At 37.0% G+C, this 20,215-nt stretch overlaps 1 long non-coding RNA gene across 1 annotated transcript; it reads right to left on the bottom strand.

The window, feature by feature from the left end:
- Window positions 1-2,264: 2,264 nt before the first annotated feature.
- Window positions 2,265-4,340, bottom strand: LOC138311641 (uncharacterized). Its single transcript, XR_011206695.1, has 2 exons — window positions 3,501-4,340; window positions 2,265-2,374 (listed from the first exon to the last, which is right to left on the bottom strand). It is a non-coding gene; the product is annotated as an uncharacterized lncRNA (long non-coding RNA).
- Between the last annotated feature and the right edge of the window lie 15,875 nt (window positions 4,341-20,215).

The raw sequence follows: 20,215 nt of genomic DNA, 5'->3' as shown, positions 1-20,215 counted from the left end.
ATTATTATTAGATTGAGAATCATTTCACGGGGGTAATCATGGTACATCGGTTTTTCAATTCCGTCAGAGTAGTACAACGGTATTTCAATTCCGTCAGAGCAAAATGTTGGCTTACAAATTCCGTCAGAGGAAAAAAGTTATTTACACTGGCACTTTGAAGCAGAAAAAAGAAAGTATATGTGATTAAAAACCATCTTTTTACTTGCGAGACATGGATGTAGATACAATTTTAATGTCAAGCTATGGTAATACACATCTACTGATAACGTCACCCGTAATAGTTAGTAAAAATTGCTTTTTGTGTGTTTTTAGATGTATTTCGTACCCCATCATGGTTTGTAGATTATTTTCACTGTATGTAAAATTCAATGATACAATTTCCGGTCAAGTTAAAAATGTAGGATGATACAAATTCCGTTGAAGTACGATACAATTTCCGTTCATGTCTTTTGATATTCCATTTACATCAATGAAGACGTAAACGTCACCGTGGTACACGACCCCTTTTGGTACAAAATTAGGGTTTTCCCCTCTAAAATCCTAGTTACTGTGTTTTGTTATTTTTATACTATTGTGATATGAAAATACAAGTATAAAATGACAATTTAAGCTCAAATTTGACTTCGATCGTCTAGATTATATTCCTATACGCCTACATCGAAATGGGCGCGAAATGGCCGTAAATGTTAGCAGTGGGTGCCGTTGAGCCATTCGACGGCTATTTTATGGCTACATTGTTATCCGTTTTCATCTAAAGTAAACGCATTAAATAAATCTCTATATCACTAAAATTCTTCGGATATCATTTTCATAACGATACCTCTTTTATTAGCGCAGATACGCCACTTTTCTTAGTGTAACACCGCAATTCAAAAATCCCGCTTCGCCATTTTTGTTTTTACTACCAATGCGCATGCCTCAACGTTGCTGACTAAAACGATCTACCAGGCCAGGTGCTCAGTTGGGGGTTTAATGAGATCCGGGATTTATAGCAAGGATATGTATTATGTGTTGGTGTCAATTATTACTTTCTGTCTATTAATCATTAAGATTGTAAGATAACCTACATGTACACCATATGAATTTTTGTCTTAAATAAAATGAGATAATCAAACAACAGACCATTGACATTTCCCCAAGACAATGACATACAAATGTACTCAGTACAGATACATGTAACTTAATGTAAGCAGTATCTCAGTAGATTTTTTTTAAGTGGTTCCTCAAAATTATAAAATGACTTAATCCAGATTTGCAGGCAAATACTATTTCATTGTTAATAGAGTTCATTACACAAAAACAGCAATAAACTGGATCAGTGTTGAGAATCACCATGGGGATTTAATGTCACATGCAGTCATGGAAAAAATATAACAACTTACATGTACATCCTAGATCTTTCATTATATAGAAGACATTGCTCACAAATATTTCATTTATTCTCTCTCTCCATCTTTTCTATTTACATTAAAAAGGTAGTTGTATTCTTGATTTAAAGTTGCAATGTTATAAAATATAATATATAGATATAAAAATTCTTAAACAGGTATGACAAATTCTGCATTTCTGAAAACTGTGTTTAGGAATCAATATTGATATACCAACCAAAATATGGTCAGTGCATAGCATCAAAACTAATATCAATGTGAGGCCATGTATACACATACATGTATAGATAATTCATATTCCAATTGCAAGTGATCCTGAATTGAACAAACGTGGATCATTTATTTTCATCTGTAACTTGTAAGAAGATATTGTAAGAATTGTAATTGTGTGTTCAGTATTGTTGTGTTTAAATGAAACTGTACTACCTCCTTAGGCCCTATTGCATCCATTTTTATCCACTAATGAACTTAATATGCAATTATACAGTGTACCTGCATGTATTACCTAGTACCTACAAGTATAAATGTACATGTACCAGGTATATATTGCCTGTACCTATACTATTACCATGCATACTCTATATTGTGATTCCCAGTATTATAACTTTAAAGAAAGAACAAATTGATATATTAATGAGTGCTGTAATGTATTTACTGAAAATTAACAAGCATAATTAGGGCAATTCCAGTTATAAACTAGATCTTTTTTCTTAAAAATCATACTTAATTTCACAGTAAAACCATTTTCTGAGACATTCACGTCTTCATATAGGTTTGCATATGGCAATATGTTCCAAAATTATTGTGCTAAATGCTGAATGCTGCAGTTTTCCAATGAACAAAAGAAATTTTGTAACAGATGATAAACTCAGGAAATAAAAAAAAATATTATGGTTTCCATGCATTTAATACTGTCTGGTTTTTACATATAGAAAAGGTATGTGTAGCCTCAAGAAATTCTTCTTATATTATGGGGGTTTCCATACCTGCAACATAAACAAAATAGAAAATTAGACATGAAAAATTATACCAGGTACAGAGCTATTGATTATAGGGTATCTTTGTTCTATAGGGAACAAAATGCACCATGTACAGGTAAAAATACAATATTATTGCATTGACATGACCATTATGAGGACTTTTCTTAACCTCTTATTTGTGGGTCTTCCAGTAAAAATGGACAGGATATATTTATATATATCATTCCCTGTATAATTTTACCATTTTACAGATAAACTCCCAGGTAAAAAATGATTTACATGTAGATAATTAATTACATATAATAAGTTAACAGAAGGAAGGATATCTAGTCATTGGTGATTTATATACCCAGTAATTGAATAGAATGGTATTTGTTTTACCATAAAAATATCTATATATGCTATAAAATAATTATACATGAATCACATGTATTTGAATCCTCTTAATAAATTAATATGGGAAAATTTAAATATGTAATGTTTTGTAATGCAAACCTTTTAAAATAAAAAATGGAAGATTATATCAAAATTGAGTTGTAAAAAATTAAAACAGAAGAGTGTATAAATTCATTTTGTATTGTAATTTATAAAATTATTTCTAAATATCATACATACATAATACATAAAAACATTTTTAATTACCCAATATACCTACATGTATCTATCTATGATTTTGTTTAATTTTTCATATAAATAACATTTATTAACAAGTTCTCAACCTCATGATACAGTTGCATAACAAGATTTTCAGCAAGTATGTACTATTATGCATTAGCTGTGTATTGAGGGCTAAATGAAGTCTTATCAAATTAAATACATGCACATTATAAGGTTATATACATTTTACATACAAACAGTTCTGAACAAGCTCTTTTTTCACAATATGTAATGTACACTACATGGTACAATTAATAAAATCTTATAAAACCAGATACCATATCTTATAATTATGTTCTATTTGCGTTGTTTCTAATGCTTCATTTGGAGAATGGATACTGGATAGATCTATAGTATAGGCCTAGTTATAATATGGACTGTTTAGGCATGTTATTTCAAATTTTATATGCAAATGAGCAGGTGCTTGTTTCGTTTTGATAACATATTTTAAAAAGTTTTGAAAATTGGTATTTACCGGGATTATAGATTGCAGAATATTCTGAAACAGGTATGTTCTATTTTAAATCAGTTTATATGAAGAAGTGTAGTGGATATTCCTCATATTTCAATTGTAACACCAAACCGTCTTTCAATTTCACTGAAAAATACGGGAAATGACTCGCCAGATTAGGTAGTGTTTTGAATGGCGGTACTTTTTAAATAATCGTCGGTAAATATCAAAGACAGTCACACAGAATGATGAATGAATACCATACCTTTCCATCAAAGTGCATAAATTAAAATTTCATTATATAAATCGAGAATCTCAAAGCAAAACGTCCCGTGTACCAAAAGGGGTCCGCTCGCTGTATCAAAACCGGAAGTGACGTAGTGAGGAATAAAACCGGTCTATTTTTAGCTTGCAGTTACGACGATAATTTTTTTTATTGTGGACGTACACCCCAGAGGCAGTCCTTGTCAGAAACTGACAAACATTGAATCACAAGGAATGCATATTAAAAATATCGCAAAAAATATGTCAAATTTGTACCAAATGTGGTACGGTGACGTTAGCTTATTTATCTGTATTTCTTATTCCAATCGTTTTATTTTGTTGTGACAAAGCTAATTAATTATACATTGTATCTGTTTTGTTCATTAGAAGACCATTTCAGGTTCAGTTTTCTTGTTTTGAAGGGAATAAAGACAAAATTCAAAACAAGCACGATAATTTACAATTGTATTACAGTAGTGTTGTGGTTGTCTTGGTTGTAATTAGTCTTTTCATTAATACACGTATCAGGCGTGTAAAAATTTATTTCAAAGCACTAGCCCAGGGCTAGTAGACACCAAAATTTCACTAGCCCGGCCTAAATATCTACTAGCCCAGAAAAAAAAGGAGAATTTATAATACCATAAATTTTTTATATAAATTCAAATATTTTTAATTGAGTGAGTTTTTTTTATTATTTGCAGTTACTTTTTTATTTAAATTCAAATAAACATTAAGAAAATTTTTAATCTGTGATATTTCTAGAACACATTTTTAGCTCAACCTGGCCCGAAGGGCCGGTGAGCTTATGTCATGGCGCGGTCGTGTCCGTCGTCCGTCGTCCGTCGTCCGTCGTCCGTCCGTCCGTCCGTCCGTCAACATTTCCTATAAATCGCTACTTGTCTAGAGTTCTGCATGGATTGTAACCAAATTTGGCCACAAACATCCTTGGGGGAGGGGGAACAGAACTTGTATAAATTTTGGCTCTGACCCCCCAGGGCAGGAGGGGCGGGGCCCAATAGGGGAAATAGAGGTAAATCCTTTAAATCGCTACTTGTCCCAGAGTTTGCATGGATTGTAACCAAATTTGGCCACAAACATCCTTTGGGGAGGGGGAACAGAACTTGTATAAATTTTGGCTCTGACCCCCCAGGGGGCAGGAGGGGCGGGGCCCAATAGGGGAAATAGAGGTAAATCCTTTAAATCGCTACTTGTCCTAGAGTTTGGCATGGATTGTAACCAAATCAGCCACAAACATCCTTGGGGGAAGGGGAACAGAATTGTATAAATTTTGGCTCTGGCCCCCTAGGGGCAGGAGGGGCGGGGCCCAATAGGGAAAATAGAGGTAAATCCTTTAAATCGCTACTCGTCATAGAGTTCTGAATGAAATTGTAACCAAATTTGGCCACAAACATCCTTGGGGGAAGGGGGAACAGAACTTGTATAAATTTTGGCTCTGATCCCCGGGGGCAGGAGGGGCGGGGCCCAATAGGGGAAATAGAGGTAAATCCTTTAAATCGCTACTTGTCCTAGAGTTCTGAATGGATTGTACCCAAATTTGGCCACAAACATCCTTGGGGGAAGGGGAACAGAACTTGTATAAATTTTGGCTCTGACCCCCCAGGGGCAGGAGGGGCGGGGCCCAATAGGGGAAATAGAGGTAAATCCTTTAAATCGCTACTTGTCCAGAGTTTGGCATGGATTGTAACCAAATTTGGCCACAAACATCCTTGGGGGAAGGGGGAACAGAACTTGTATAAATTTTGGCTCTGACCCCCCAGGGGCAGGAGGGGCGGGGCCCAATAGGGGAAATAGAGGTAAATCCTTTAAATCGCTACTTGTCCTAGAGTTCTGGCATGGAATGTAACCAAAATCAGCCACAAACATCCTTGGGGGAAGGGGAACAGAATTTGTATAAATTTTGGCTCTGAACCCCCGGGGCAGGAGGGGCGGGGCCCAATAGGGGAAAATAGAGGTAAATCCTTTAAATCGCTACTTGTCATAGAGTTCTGAATGAAATGTAACCAAATTTGGCCACAAACATCCTTGGGGGAAGGGAACAGAACTTGTATAAATTTTGGCTCTGATCCCCCGGGGGCAGGAGGGGCGGGGCCCAATAGGGGAAATAGAGGTAAATCCTTTAAATCGCTACTAGTCATAGAGTTCTGAAATGGAATGTACCCAAATTTGGCCACAAACATCCTTTGGGGGAGGGGAACAGAACTTGTATAAAATTTTGGCTCTGGCCCCCCGGGGGCAGGAGGGGCGGGGCCCAATAGGGGAAATAGAGGTAAATCCTTTAAATCGCTACTTGTCATAGAGTTTGGCAATGGAATGTAACCAAAATTTGGCCACAAACATCCTTGGGGGAAGGGGAACAGAAACTTGTATAAATTTTGGCTCTGGTCACCCAGGGGCAGGAGGGGCGGGGCCCAATAGGGGAAATAGAGGTAAATCCTTTAAATCGCTACTAGTCATAGAGTTCTGAATGGAATGTTACCAAATTTGGCCACAAACATCCTTTTTGGAAGGGGGAACAGAACTTGTATAAATTTTGGCTCTGGCCCCCCGGGGGCAGAAGGGGTGGGGTCCAATAGGGGAAATAGAGGTAAATCCTTAAATCGCTACTAGTCATAGAGTTGTGAATGAAATGTAACCAAATTTGGCCACAAACATCCTTGGGGGAAGGGAACAGAACTTGTATAAAATTTTGGCTCTGCAATAAATTAGACTCAGATTAAGATTTAAAGTTAGATACGAATATTACATAGAATTGCAATGTTTTTAAAGTGTTATTTTGACTTAATATGATGTTTTTCATTTTGAAATATCTTTGAAAATATCTTTGAAAAAAAAGTCACTAGCCCCGGGCTAGTAGGGCTGAAATTTTCACTAGCCCAAGCTGAAAATTTGGTAGCCCCCGGGCGTCGGGCTAGTGGATTTTTACACCCCTGCGTATAATGATCTACACCCAAAGTGTATGTACAAATTTCTGTAGATAAATATACACATATATATTCATGTACCTTTTTAATTACCACGACATAGTGTTAATATCGTAAATCGCATTTTACTGATCAGAATGCGGTATTCGCTGTAAAAATATTCCGTACTCTTATACCCTAGAAGGCAAGCATTGATTGTTACGCACGTCCTAAATATGTGTGCGTAAATTATGTTATTTCCCAATCTCTGCCAAGGTATTTTTTCGGTCTCTCAATATGACAAATATAAGACGTATTAACCGTTACCTACCCGCAAGGAATGATAGCTCAACAAGGGGTTGTTAGTAACTCTGGTAGATTGAGAGTTGGCATTTGATGGAACCGGTGAAAGGAAGCGAACAAAATGTAATTAATAGTAAACTGAATAAAATGTTTGTTTTTTTCGCAACTCCACCACAGCGGATGAACCATCCCTATCATTCACCAAGAGACACGGAATAACCCTGTATATTAGAATGCATTAAATTCACAATGTCCGGTAACATCATGCTGTAATTAAAACTAGAAACACAAATATGGTACATGTACTTATTTTATTGGAATATTCCTTATTTTTCCCCATAATAAAATTGTAAATTTCCATTTCCAAATAAGTAAACCTGATTCAATGCCTAAGTACATCATTCCGTCATTAGGTGGATCCTCCTTTCGGGATTGTTTCAGCGCTGTCCACTACAATCTGCAGAAGTACGCCGACTGGGATGATCAAGTCCCAGCTCGGGAACACTCAGCTATCCGACAATCTAGAATGGCTGCAATCAGTTGGTATGTTTCGGAGAAATGATCATACACAGTAGGTCTTACTTGTGTAGCACTTTCCACAGCTCCTCTCGTTTCCTCCACACCCATAATGAAGCCATTTCTGTCTCCCGGCACACACACATCCGGTCAACTTCTTCCTCTCTGCTCAGGTGGCACCAATGATTCGCATCTTTGCACCTGAAAGCATCCTACCTTCCATCTTCCATTCTCCTTAATGACAGTCTGCTACTAGATCCTGGTATTTGGCTCCCTTTCTTTCATACGCATTTTTCCCACTCCACCAAGATAACCTGTTTGGTAGACCATATGACAATATGATGGTCTTTGATTTGTCGTTGTTATGTGTACATTATCTCTGGTGGAAACTGCATTCGACATTCTAGATTTGCTCGCAAAGAAGCCCACTTCCTTACACACCGCATTTCGTAATCTGCTCTCCTGTTCGGACAAATGTGACAAGTTTCATACCCTTTTGCCCTTCTCTGGCTTCTTCCTGTTCTTCTCTAATGCATTTGCAAGGACAGATATAACCTTGTTGTGGCGTCATGTATATCGTCCATCCGCCAACCTTACTGAGCATGAAGACAGGATGTGCTCTTCATTTGCTGGTTTTCCCCAGGGTTCCTCTTATATCCCATGCACGATTTGTTGGTCCATCTATACTGACATAGCTGGAACTGCAGTTTCTGCGCGTCCATAGAGCAGATATCGCTCAATTGTTAACTTCTTTTGACCAGTACCTTTCCAATTTAACCAACTGCCCTGCTGCGTCGTCAAGCTTGTTGCCCGGACCGTTCTTGTGTGTTCCTCCATCTGGCGGACTTCCTTCTGTATAAGTTGTCTCTTCTCATCCGTAGCTTCTCCCCATCTTGCTCTAGTTGTTACATCGAGTGCTTGCCTGCCCACTGCCACACTTCACACGATGTCACCATGCCTCCAAACATGATTCTACTCTATTCATTGTCCTCTTTGCTAACCATTTTCTCCCAGATGTGATGTCCTCCTTCGCTCCTCCCCACCTTAGCATCTCTGCTGTCCCTAAACATTAGTAGCTGTCTGACTTTGGTGACCGTGTACTCCTCTGTTAGTGACATCAGGGGAAGTTGTATTTTTTTTTTCTGAACTGCATTCGACTGCCGTCATTTTCATTTCGTACTCTAGTAGACGCCAAATGATTTGAGGTAGCACGCCGTGTTGATAAATCCAGGGCTTGTATTTCCCAGGTAGACCGCTTCTTTCTATTGTGTCCATCCACTTCTTCAGCTGTTTCGTTTCACTCATATTCTTGGTGTCACTTCACTCAATGAGCCGTTGTAGTATTTATTTAACCAGGGCATTCCACTGTCTTCTGGACACAGTTGGAATAGTGTCTTCTTCTATCTCAAATGTATGTTGGTAACTTTTCCTTTCTTCGATACCATGCTCCACATAGCTTCGATGCCTCTTTGTGCTTTACCGGCATGTCGCCCATGAAAGCTTTTTACTGAAGTTGTCGAATACCTGCTTTCATCCATGGCCCTCTACTCATCTTTTCAAAAGATTTAACCATTAGGTTCATAGAGAACAAAATTACTGACACGTCAGTACATTCGGTATACTATTCCAGCTACTAGACACTACCAGGTGGTTGTGTTGTAATCCAGCACTGTAAACTTATCTGATGTCTGTTCAAATACGTAATCCTTAAGCAGATAGCTTATCTTCCCCGGCACATGGTAACTCTACATCAGCGTGAACCATACGCATTTTCCAGGTTTAACCACATACAGCAGATCCCCTTTCCTTTCCTTGGCCTCTCTGATGATCTGTGTTAGAGTACTGTGTTAAATGCATCCTGACACACCTGGACTTCTTCTTCCTGCACAGCAATGTCTATCTATTTCCATTGGTCAGCATATATTATTGATACTTTTCATTGACTTTTTAATTTAAAAGGTATTATACCATTTTAGTGGATTTTACCGCAATAAAATATAAGGTAAACATTAAAAACGATATACTTCATTCCAGTGAAAATATCAATAGTTATGTTTTCACTCGCTTTTCACCAATATGAATGCAGCATTGACGGTGTGGGAAAAATACCATATTGCGCTGTCCATTAGATATAAGTCGAAAAGGTAAATTTATATTCATTGTTTTAATTCAATGACGGATGGGATAAGCCCAGCACTCGGGAATCACTCAGCTATCTGACAATCTAGAATGGCTGCTTTTCAATCAGTTTGGTATGTTTTCGGAGAAATGATCATACACAGTCGGTCTTACTTGTTGTAGCAAATTTCCACAGCTCCTCTCGTTTCCTCCACACCCATAATGAAGCCATTTTCTGTTCTCCCGGCACACACACATCCGGTCAACTTCTTCCTCTCTGCTCAGGTGGGGCACCATATTGATTCGCATCTTGCTACCTGTAAATGCATCCTACACCTTCTCATTCTTCCATTCTCCTTAATGACAGTACTGCTACTAGTATCCTGGTATTTGGCTTCCCTTTATTTCATACGCATTTTTCCCACTCCACCAAGATAAACCTGTTTCGGTAGGACCATATGACAACTACCTGGTCTTTGATTTGTCGTTGATACGTTGTACCATTATCTCTGGTGGAGAACTGCATTCGACATTCTAGATTTGATCGCAAAGAAAGCCCTACCTGTTTTTTCCCCTCTACACACCGCCTTTCGTAATCTGCTCTCCTGTTCGTGACAAAATGTAGACAAGTTTCATAAACCTTTTGCCCTTCTCTGGCTTCTTCCTGTTCTTCTCTAATGCATTTGCAAGGACAGATATAACCTTGTTTGTGAGCGTCATGTATATCGTCCATCCGCCCAACCTTACTGAGCATGAAGACAGGATGTGCTCTTCATTGTGCTGGTTTTCCCCAGGGCTTGGCAATTTCGGTTCCTCTTATATCCCATGTTACGAAGTTTGTTGGTGAGGGCAAAACATCATATACTGACTTCAGCTGGAACTGCAGTTTCTGCGCGTCCATAGAGCAGCGATATCGACTCAATGTTAACTTCTTTTGACCAGTACCTTCCCAATTTAACCAACTGCCCTGCTGCGTCAAAGCTTGTTGCCCGGACCGTTCTTGTGTGTTCCTCCATCTGGCGAACTTCCCTTTCTGTATCAAGTTGTTCTTCTTCTCATCCGTAGCACTTCTCCCCATCTTGCTCTAGTTTGTTACATCGAGTTCTTGCCTGCCCACTGCCACACTTCAACACGATGTCACCATGCCTCATACATGACTTCTACTCTATTCATTGTCCTCTTGATAACCATTTTCTCCACAGATGTGATGTCCTCCTTCGCTCCTCCCACCTTAGCATCTCTGCTGTCCCTAAACATTAGTAGCTGTCTGACTTTGGTGACTGTGTACTCCTCTGTTAGTGGACATCGAGGGGAAGTTGTATTTTTTTTCTGAACTGCACATTCGACTGCCGTCATTTTCATTTCGTACTCTAGTAGACGCCAAAATGATTTTGACTGGAAGCACGCCGTGTTTTTTTTGATAAATCCAGGGCTTGTATTTCCCAGGTAGACCGTTTCTTTCTATTGTGTCCATCCACTTCTTCAAGCTGTTTATTGGTTTTCACTCACGGTCTTGGTGTCACTCATTGAGCCGTTGTAGTATATTTATTTACAAGGCATTCCACTGTCTTCTTGGACACGGTTGGAATAGTGTCTTCTTCTATCTCAAATGTATGTTTGGTAATTTTCCCTTTCTTCGATACCATGCTCCACATAGCTTCGAACTGCCGTCTTTTGTGCTTACCGGCATGTCGCCATGAAAAGCTTTTACATGAAGTTGTCGAATTACCTGCTTTCATCCATCGGCCCTCTACTCATCTTTTCAAAAAGATTTAACCCATTAGGTTCATAGAGAACAAAATTACTGACACAGTACATTCGGTAACTATTCCAGTTACTAGACACACTACCAGGTGGTTGTGTAATCCAGCACTGTAAACTTCATCTGAATGTCTGTCAACGTAATCCTTAAGCTAGATTGCTTATCTTCCCTCGGCACATGGTAAAAACTCTACAGCGTGAACCATACGCATTTTCCTGGTTTAACCACATAACAAGCCAGATCCCCTTTCATTTCCTTGGCACTCTCTGATGATCTGTGTTAGAGTACTGTGTTAAATGCATCCTGACACACCTGGGTACTTTCTTTCTTCCTGCACAGCAATGTCTATTATTTCCATGGGTCAGCATATATTAATACTTTTCATTGACTTTTAATTGAAAAGGTATTATACCCATTTTTTAGTGGATTTTACCGCAATAAAATATAAGGTGGGACATTAAAACCGATATACTTCATTCCAGTGAAAAAATATCAATTGTTATGTTTTCACTCGCTTTTCACCAATATGAATGCAGCATTGACGGGTGAAAATACCATATTGATTATATACGTCATTAGTTTATATGTTAATAATCGAAAAGGTAAATATATAATTGTTTTAATTCAATGACGGAATAACCTTTGGCGAATCTAGTAGTATTGTTTTTTGTAGATGAGAGCGAGAAAAAATATACTTTTTTGTAATATAAAATAGAATATTCCTTGTTTCTTGATGTAATACCTCAATAATATTTAATCTACGTGAGGATGTTTATTGTGCTTCGCATACGTACTTTATGTACATTTTCCCGATTGAAACGGTAATAAAAACTTTTTATTTCTTAATTTAAGATGAACGGAAATTGTATCACGTTCTCAATCAGTAGGTAACGGAAATTGTATCAGTTGTGATACGGTAAAATGTATCATTGTTTCAAATACTTTATTTTGATCAAAGGCAAACCGCCATAAAAATTTCTTTTTCGCCGGCTTTGATCTGTTATAATGATCAAATGAATCATATTCCTTATATTGTTTGTTTAACAAAATACTTTTCAGAACTCTTTTATGTATCCAAAACGTAATTTCATACTAATTGACACATTTTCTTTACAAAGATGCATTTATCTGGAGTTATTATATTCACACTCGCCAAAAATCAAATAATAAAGTGTTCGGAATAGTGATGTTGTGACATACCGCAATAATAGCTGAGGCATGTTTCACAATAGTAATCTTTTCTACTTGTTAGTTAAAAGTCACCACATGTCCTGCAAATTTTGCTCTGACGGAATTTGTAGCCACCATTTTACTCTGACGGAATTGAAATACCGTGTGTACCACTATGACGGAATTAAAAAACCGATGTACCTCGATTACCCCCGGGCATTTTATCTATTGCAGCAGAACAAAACAGTGTCAGTAGGATTTGTGCTGATATTGGTGATGTCATTGAGTATTATGGTTTTGGTTTTTTATTAGTTTAACGTCATATTATACAGCCAGGGTCATGTAAGGACATGCCAGGTTTGTTGGTGGAGGAAAGCCGGAGTACTCTGAGAAAAGCCACCAACACAGTGGTCAGTACACCTTGCAACTGCCCCTACATGGGATTTGAACTCGCATCCAGAGGTGGAGGGCTTTGTGGTAATATGTCGGCCCACTTTGGCCCTATACTTACAGTGCTGAAAACAAACAGTTCTTCATGGATTAGTAATGTTAATAGCAATGTAAAGTTGGGCCCTAATAGGAAAAGATGGTATATGTAGGATTTGATTCAATTATGAAATTAAAAACAATGAATTTCTCTATTACTACTGAAAAAACTGACTTTGAAAAGGGTGTGCATTTCAATTACCCAAATTCTGAGTTGGGACAATTCAGTGAGGCTAATTCTGTTCAATATACCTACTATTACATAAATGTGTTGTTCAATATTCATTATTTAACAACATAAACAAGAAATATCGGACAAAATTCCTAGTACATTGTTAAGCAGGTACAATCATGTACGCTGTAACCCATACCCGAGCCAAAAAGTCACAGCACGTTAAAACAAAATGCAATACATAAACACCACGTTCGTAGGTTAGATGAAATTATTTTTAGACAAGAGAACATGTATCTAATAAAGTAAATACACTACTGAAAATCGAGCGATTTGGGTAGTTCTGGACAAAAATTCTTTACTGCACTGGCAAGGGCCAGTGTGTTCTGCATACAAGACAAATCTGGACCACTATATGTGTAATGGCGGACAGTAAGCGAGTTTGAACATTTACTACATTTCACTACAGTGGGCTTTTCTGGCATCATCATAGTAAAAAAAATAATTGTAAATCCAACTAATCTACCCAGGTAAAAATCTTTATAGTAGAACTGGTTTGTTTCTGGTATATGTGCAAATTTTAATGTACTCTTAGGCTGAATTGTACCTTTAATTATTATTTATAATTGAAGTATTACCTGGTAAGCTGTTCCATATTTATTGATTACAGAAATCACAGTGGGACTGAATAAAGGGAGTAATTTTCTATTTTGAGTCATTTTTGAGCTATAGAGTGTCTCAAAGTATAATGCTAAAATATATAGCAGTGTGTGATTAGTTGAAATATATCACATGGCTGAGAAATAAGACATTGTGTTTCCATCGAGAGAAATAAAGCAAATCATATTTCCCTGAGGGTGCATGTCCCAATAGTGACTGTTCATCTTTCACACAGAGTTATCTCCCCTTCCAATTGCACAACGATAACGGACAAAGCTTATATACTTAACACGGAAACATTTAATCGATCACCACAGATTTAAGTAATATTATAACTTAAATAGAATTAGCGGATTTTTCGGTAATAATAAACAATGCATGTCGGATTGTCCCCAGGGGCCCTAAATTCATAGAAATCATGAAAAAATAATTTCGCAGACCAAGGCAGATTTTCACAAGGGATACATAAAATCATTTGATAGCCATTTTGATGCTACTTTTTATTAGGGAAAGTTACTTTTAAGACAAAAATAAAAGTGATTTGAGTAGTTCTGAACTTTTCTCCACTGATGTGGTTTGGTTCAAGTTCGGCTGGCGAACTTGTTTGTTTGATTAATTTATGTCCAGCTTATATTCTTTATTTCTTTGCACTACAAAACACGGAACACTCCACAGTACATGCCTGTAGGCAGATCACAGTGATACCAAATTACAATTTCACCTTTCAGAAGAACTGGTTTATTCCAATATAAATTAACATTTAATGCATATTCAGAATTGTCACTTTTAAGTGATTATGAATTAAAGTCATATGTCAGGGTTAAATACAATGTAATCATTGTTTTTTGCTTTATTTCATTGGAGAAGCTTAATTACTATACATTTTTAATTAGGTCACCTGTAGGTTTATGGTGACCTAGTGTGACTGTAAATTTACGGAGTAATAGCCCTTTGCACTAATAATTATTATCGGACCGTGTGAACGCAACAATTTGAGTAAATATAAACCGATCTTAATGAAACATTGTATGTAGTCTAACATTAGAAAGATCTCGGACAAGTTCGACAGTAGCATGATTCGATTGTAATTTACGGAGTTATTACCCTTTGTTCTAATAAATTATTATTGGGACATTGTAAACGCGGTAACTTGAGTAAATATGAATGGAGCTTAATGAAACTTTGTAAGTAGACTAACATTGGAAAGATCTCAGACAGGTTCGAAAATCAGTGTGATTTGCTTGTTATTTACGGAGTTATTGCCCTTTGCACTGATAATTGTAATTGGACCTTGTGAACGTGATAACTTGAGTAAATAAAAACCGAGCTTAATGAAACTTTGTATGTAGACAAACATCTGAATAATCTTGGACGAGTTTTGAAAATCGGCTTGATTCAACTTTAACTTAATTATGGAGTTTTATTGCCCTTTGCGATAATAAAATTATTGAACTTGTGAACACGATAATGTGAGTTAATATGCACCAATCTTAATGAAACTTTGTATGTAGACCTATTGGATATATTTTCCTATTTCGTGAACAAAAGACATCAGTTGGCTAGTAAATGACTAATTTTTTATGAAATATCAGGTGACAGTCATTAAGGAAACGGACTAATTCCGAAGATTAGGCATAAGTCATAAAAGAATTACTACTAGTTTTATTCTAGCTGCAATGAGTGAGTTATTGTCAACAGAACTGATGTTGGGCCTGCAACATGCTGAATGGAAGGCTACCAAAATTTGTTTAAATAAATCCCCTAATTACCTTCATTTAAGGTCAGTGTCAAATGGGCTAAAATCTTTAAATGACTCCTCTATCAATATCTGACAGATCTGTAGCCATGATAATAAGTTTGTAGTCCGAGATGACGGAGACTACCAAGTTTGATCAAATGAATGACCTTGACTTTCATTCAAGGTCACAGTCACAAGGGTGAAATAGACTTAAATCGTAAAATGACTTTAAATGTGGGATATTATTTCCTGAGCTAGTGAAATTGCTCTCTAAGCTAGAGTTAAATCCCGTTCGCAATTCTCTTCATTTCAATCTGCGACATTCCTTCAGGTGTCGCCCACTAGTAGACATTTACTTAATGAAAAATAAATTAATCTTGTTACTTTTGCAGTGAAAAAAAGGTTTTATTTATGTAGCAGAGATATATTTACTAAAGAAAAATACCGTATAGTTATATGTACTGTACACTTACTTATTAGATATTGTAATCAAAAAAAATTAAACACTAAAAAAAGTATAATTATGTATTATTTCAAATTTAAGAATGTATTCTTCCCCTGATCCCTAGCTGTAGCGTATCACCATGTCTGTCTAGGTCTGAATGTACCTGGACACCATGTCCACTCGTCGTGGACACTGTGATCACACGTAGTGCACTCCATGTCTACCTGTAGTCTAAATCTTGTGCACTCTGTGTCTACCTGTAGTGTCTAAATCTTGTGCACTCCGTGTCTACCTGTAGTCTAAACCTTGAGCACTCCGTGTGCAAAAGGGTGTAACCTTTAGTCTACTAGCAACTGTATTTCCCATTCTCGTCATCGCATGTGTAGACCTTCTTGTCAATACGTGCACACAAATTTGCAGATTTTTTTAGTGGAAAAAGCATGGTACACTGCACCACACTCAAGGACTTCAAGGCACATCATTTCTCAAGTAACCATTTGAAGTTCTCGTGCATCCGTTGGTTTTTGCACAGATCTTTTATCTTTATTAATAAAAAAATTGCCAATTTTAATTTCATTCACAGTCTTGCACGCCTTGATATCAACCTCGACTTAATCGTCATTATATTGACGGCGTCGTGAAAGCCACAGAAGAAGATCTAGAGTGTCTTCTATTAGAAGATTACTTTTCTCAGGTTGGGCACAATCCTGCATATGCATATGGATATAATCCTGCATTTGAGTAACAGTTACCCAGATATGAAAACACATTTGTACAACCCGTTACAATACACTCTTTCCCCATCTCTGTATGTAACCATATGCCAAGGCCAGCTGACGGCCAATGCCTCTGCCACGATTTGAACTCGGGACCTCAGGGTTACTAGTCTGATGCTCAACAGATTGAGCTAAAGAGAAGTACTCTCTAGTCAAGCGGTATATTGCAGATAGTATTCACAGGGTTACATCAGCATGTTACTCAATTGCAAAACTGTTACTGAGATGGAACCTGTTAATTTATGGGAGTGACTACTATCGCCTATAATTTTAACCATTGCAATATAATGCTATTGGGGAAAGCACTATTGCGATAGATCATGATTGAGACAGTATCGATAACCGTGTTTCCTGTTTGATTGTATGCATTTTATCGTGATTGTTACACTGTTAACCTGTTACTGGAAGACTACCAAATCTCTGAGTTCATCTAGCTACATGAAAATATCTGACTATTAAAACTATTGAAAGCTTATTAGCACACTTCCAGCTGTTGTTATCGACTTATTGAATTTTCCATTGATTAATCGAATAGACAATCACAATATATCGATAGTCCAATATTTTGTTACACTCGTATTAATTTATCAATGTAAATTTGCATGACAGGCTAATCGTAACAGATACAGATTGCGATGGAGAGAATTGGTACTTGTCGAGAAATGGTCCGCTGACAGTAAGGGCCTGTAGAGTACCTAATCATTGTTTATATTCAGTCTGGATCATGGGCCCGTAAAACTCAAACAAACAAACAAAAAACATATATTATCCATATTTAGCTATGATATATATCATATTGTAATCTATATTATGTGTGTATAGTTTACATGTGCATAAATCTCAGTCATTTCAAGGCTTTAATATGATCGATTAGATTACACCAATAATTCTTATCATGTAATTATGCATATCAAATTATGCGTATCTTATACATTTCACATCAAGTCTGTATCATCCATTATATATAAGACTGGATTATTTAGGGTAATGTTTATTACATAAAGGCTTAGGCCTGAGTAGTTGCTAATTTTCTCTATATTTCCAGTTAAAGCCAATGGAATTGATCGAAGAGCAAGAACGAAAGCTTATATTACATAGGTAACTGTTTTCATATTTATATTTTCAGTGTCAAAGGTCCCACATTTCACTTGTGATGACAGAATTGCCGCCGTCATAGAAACTAAAGCGTGAAGGAACGAGGAAGAAGCTGGCACAGTGTGTGAGTACGCTGGAGCATTATTACAGTGCACTAGGCAAAGTAAACTCTGGCACGTACAGGATGCTTAGTACTTTTTCTGGCAATTCCGCTGCGACAAGTAGAGCGATGGCCACCCAACTAACTATTAATTGTGTAAGCCTCTGGATATATACAAATACACACACAGTATATAAATAAACACTTGCTGAAAGAATAAATGCTAAAAAGATCACTGCATCTGTATCAGGGTATTTGTCATATTCACCCAATGCATCTCAAGGGGATGAAAAGCATTTGCAAGTTTACAGTGACAGATTCATGTGCCATGAGTACAGAAAGAATAAATGTATGGATGACCTTTTGTGAGATTAATTTCGTCCACAACTTACATTTTGGTTTCCTATTAAACCTAGCGTCCCATTTGTTACATTTTTAGCCCACCATCATCATTCAAATTGCCATTTCGTCCGGGGATCCGTGGTCCGTCGTCCTTTCGTCCGTCCGTTAACAATTCTTGTTACTGCTATTTCTCAGAAAGTACTGAAGGGATCTGTCTCAAATTTCATATGTATGTTTCTCTAGGGCCTTCGTTTGTGCATAATGCATTTTTGGAAATGAATCGGTCAACATAATGGCTGCCAGGCAACCATCTTGGATTTTGATTGTGAAAGTTTTGTTACCGCTATTTCTCTCAGAAAAGTACTGAAGGGATATGTCTCTAAATTTTCCATGTAGGTTCCCCTATGGCCCTAGATGTGCATATTACATTTTGGGAACGTTCAGTTACCAAGATGGCCAACTGGCCACCATCTTGGAATTTGGTAGTTAAAGTTTTGTTACTGCTATTTCTCAGAAAGTACTGAAGGAATCTGTCTCAAATTTCATATGTTGGTTCTCCAAGGGCCCTAGTTGCATTGTGAATATTGCATTTTTGGACCTATATGTGAACAAGATGTCCCGACAGACCGCCATCTTGAATTTCGGTATTTGAAGTTTGCTACCACTATTTCTCAGAAAGCACTGAAAGGGATCTGTCTAAAAATTTCATGTGCAGGTTCCCCTAAGGCCCTAGTTGGTGCATATTGCATTTTGGGACTGATCGCATGAACAAGATGGCCGATAGGCCGTCATCTTGAATTTTGATAATTGAAGTATGTGACCGCTATTTCTTAAAAGTACTGAAGGGATCTGTCTCAAAATTTCACATGCAGGTTCCCCTAGGGCCCTCGCTGTGCATATTTGTATTGTTACCAATATGAAAGTGGTTAATTCATAAACCTATAGATATATACATTTTGGAATATTCACAGTATTAATTAAAATTAGGTCAATAAAAACCTGATTTGTATGTTAAGGCCCATGGTTCTCTTTTTATTTTGTTACTAATATGAAAAGGGGTTATTTAATCATTTTGAGTTTGACAATGAAATTCAAAAACCTTATTGCACAATGTGTATTTTTTCCTTGTTGTTTCAGTCAGTCCTCTTTGAAGACAACAGAGGAAGTCTCCCAGATACCCATATTATATCACATGTCAACACTGCTGATATTTCTAAACTTTTTGCTTGGATCTCCAGAAATGACAAACCAAACCAGACTTTTGATGGATCTGAAGAACAGCTTTTAAGAAATCATGTGATCAGGTAATAAAGTCTAATCATTATTCTCACATTTGGGATAAGTAACTTCCCACATCACCCATGTTCTGCATATTGCATTTTGGAACCAGTAAGTCAACAAGGGATCTGTCTCAAATTTCACATGCAGGTTCCCCTAGGGCCCTCGCTGTGCATATTTGTATTGTTACCAATATGAAAGTGGTTAATTAATAAACCTATAGATATACATTTTGGAATATTCACACAGTATTAATTAAAAAATAGGTCAATAAAAAAATGTACAACATTAGGTTTGGTCACACAGTAAAACATGTAATGAACACACTTATAGCAAATTCAGTTGTTTGACTTTATTAGAATATCGATATACTGTGCTCTCTAAAACCTTAAACCCCAACCAGAATTTATTCTAAATGGGTCCATAGAAGTTCCTTATATTAAGTCGATTTACTGAATTTTGGCTTTGTAGAACCTTGTACTTATTATAACAGAGTTAGCCATTACTAAAATGACCATGTGTTATTTTTAATAAATTCAAACTTAAATTCTATTGGTTGGATGGCAGGTTCTATTTCTGCGGAATCTTTGTAT

This window comes from Argopecten irradians, unplaced genomic scaffold (assembly GCF_041381155.1).
Source record: "Argopecten irradians isolate NY unplaced genomic scaffold, Ai_NY scaffold_0076, whole genome shotgun sequence".
Lineage (NCBI taxonomy): Eukaryota > Metazoa > Mollusca > Bivalvia > Pectinida > Pectinidae > Argopecten > Argopecten irradians.
This window is presented reverse-complemented; position numbering and strand designations above follow the sequence as displayed.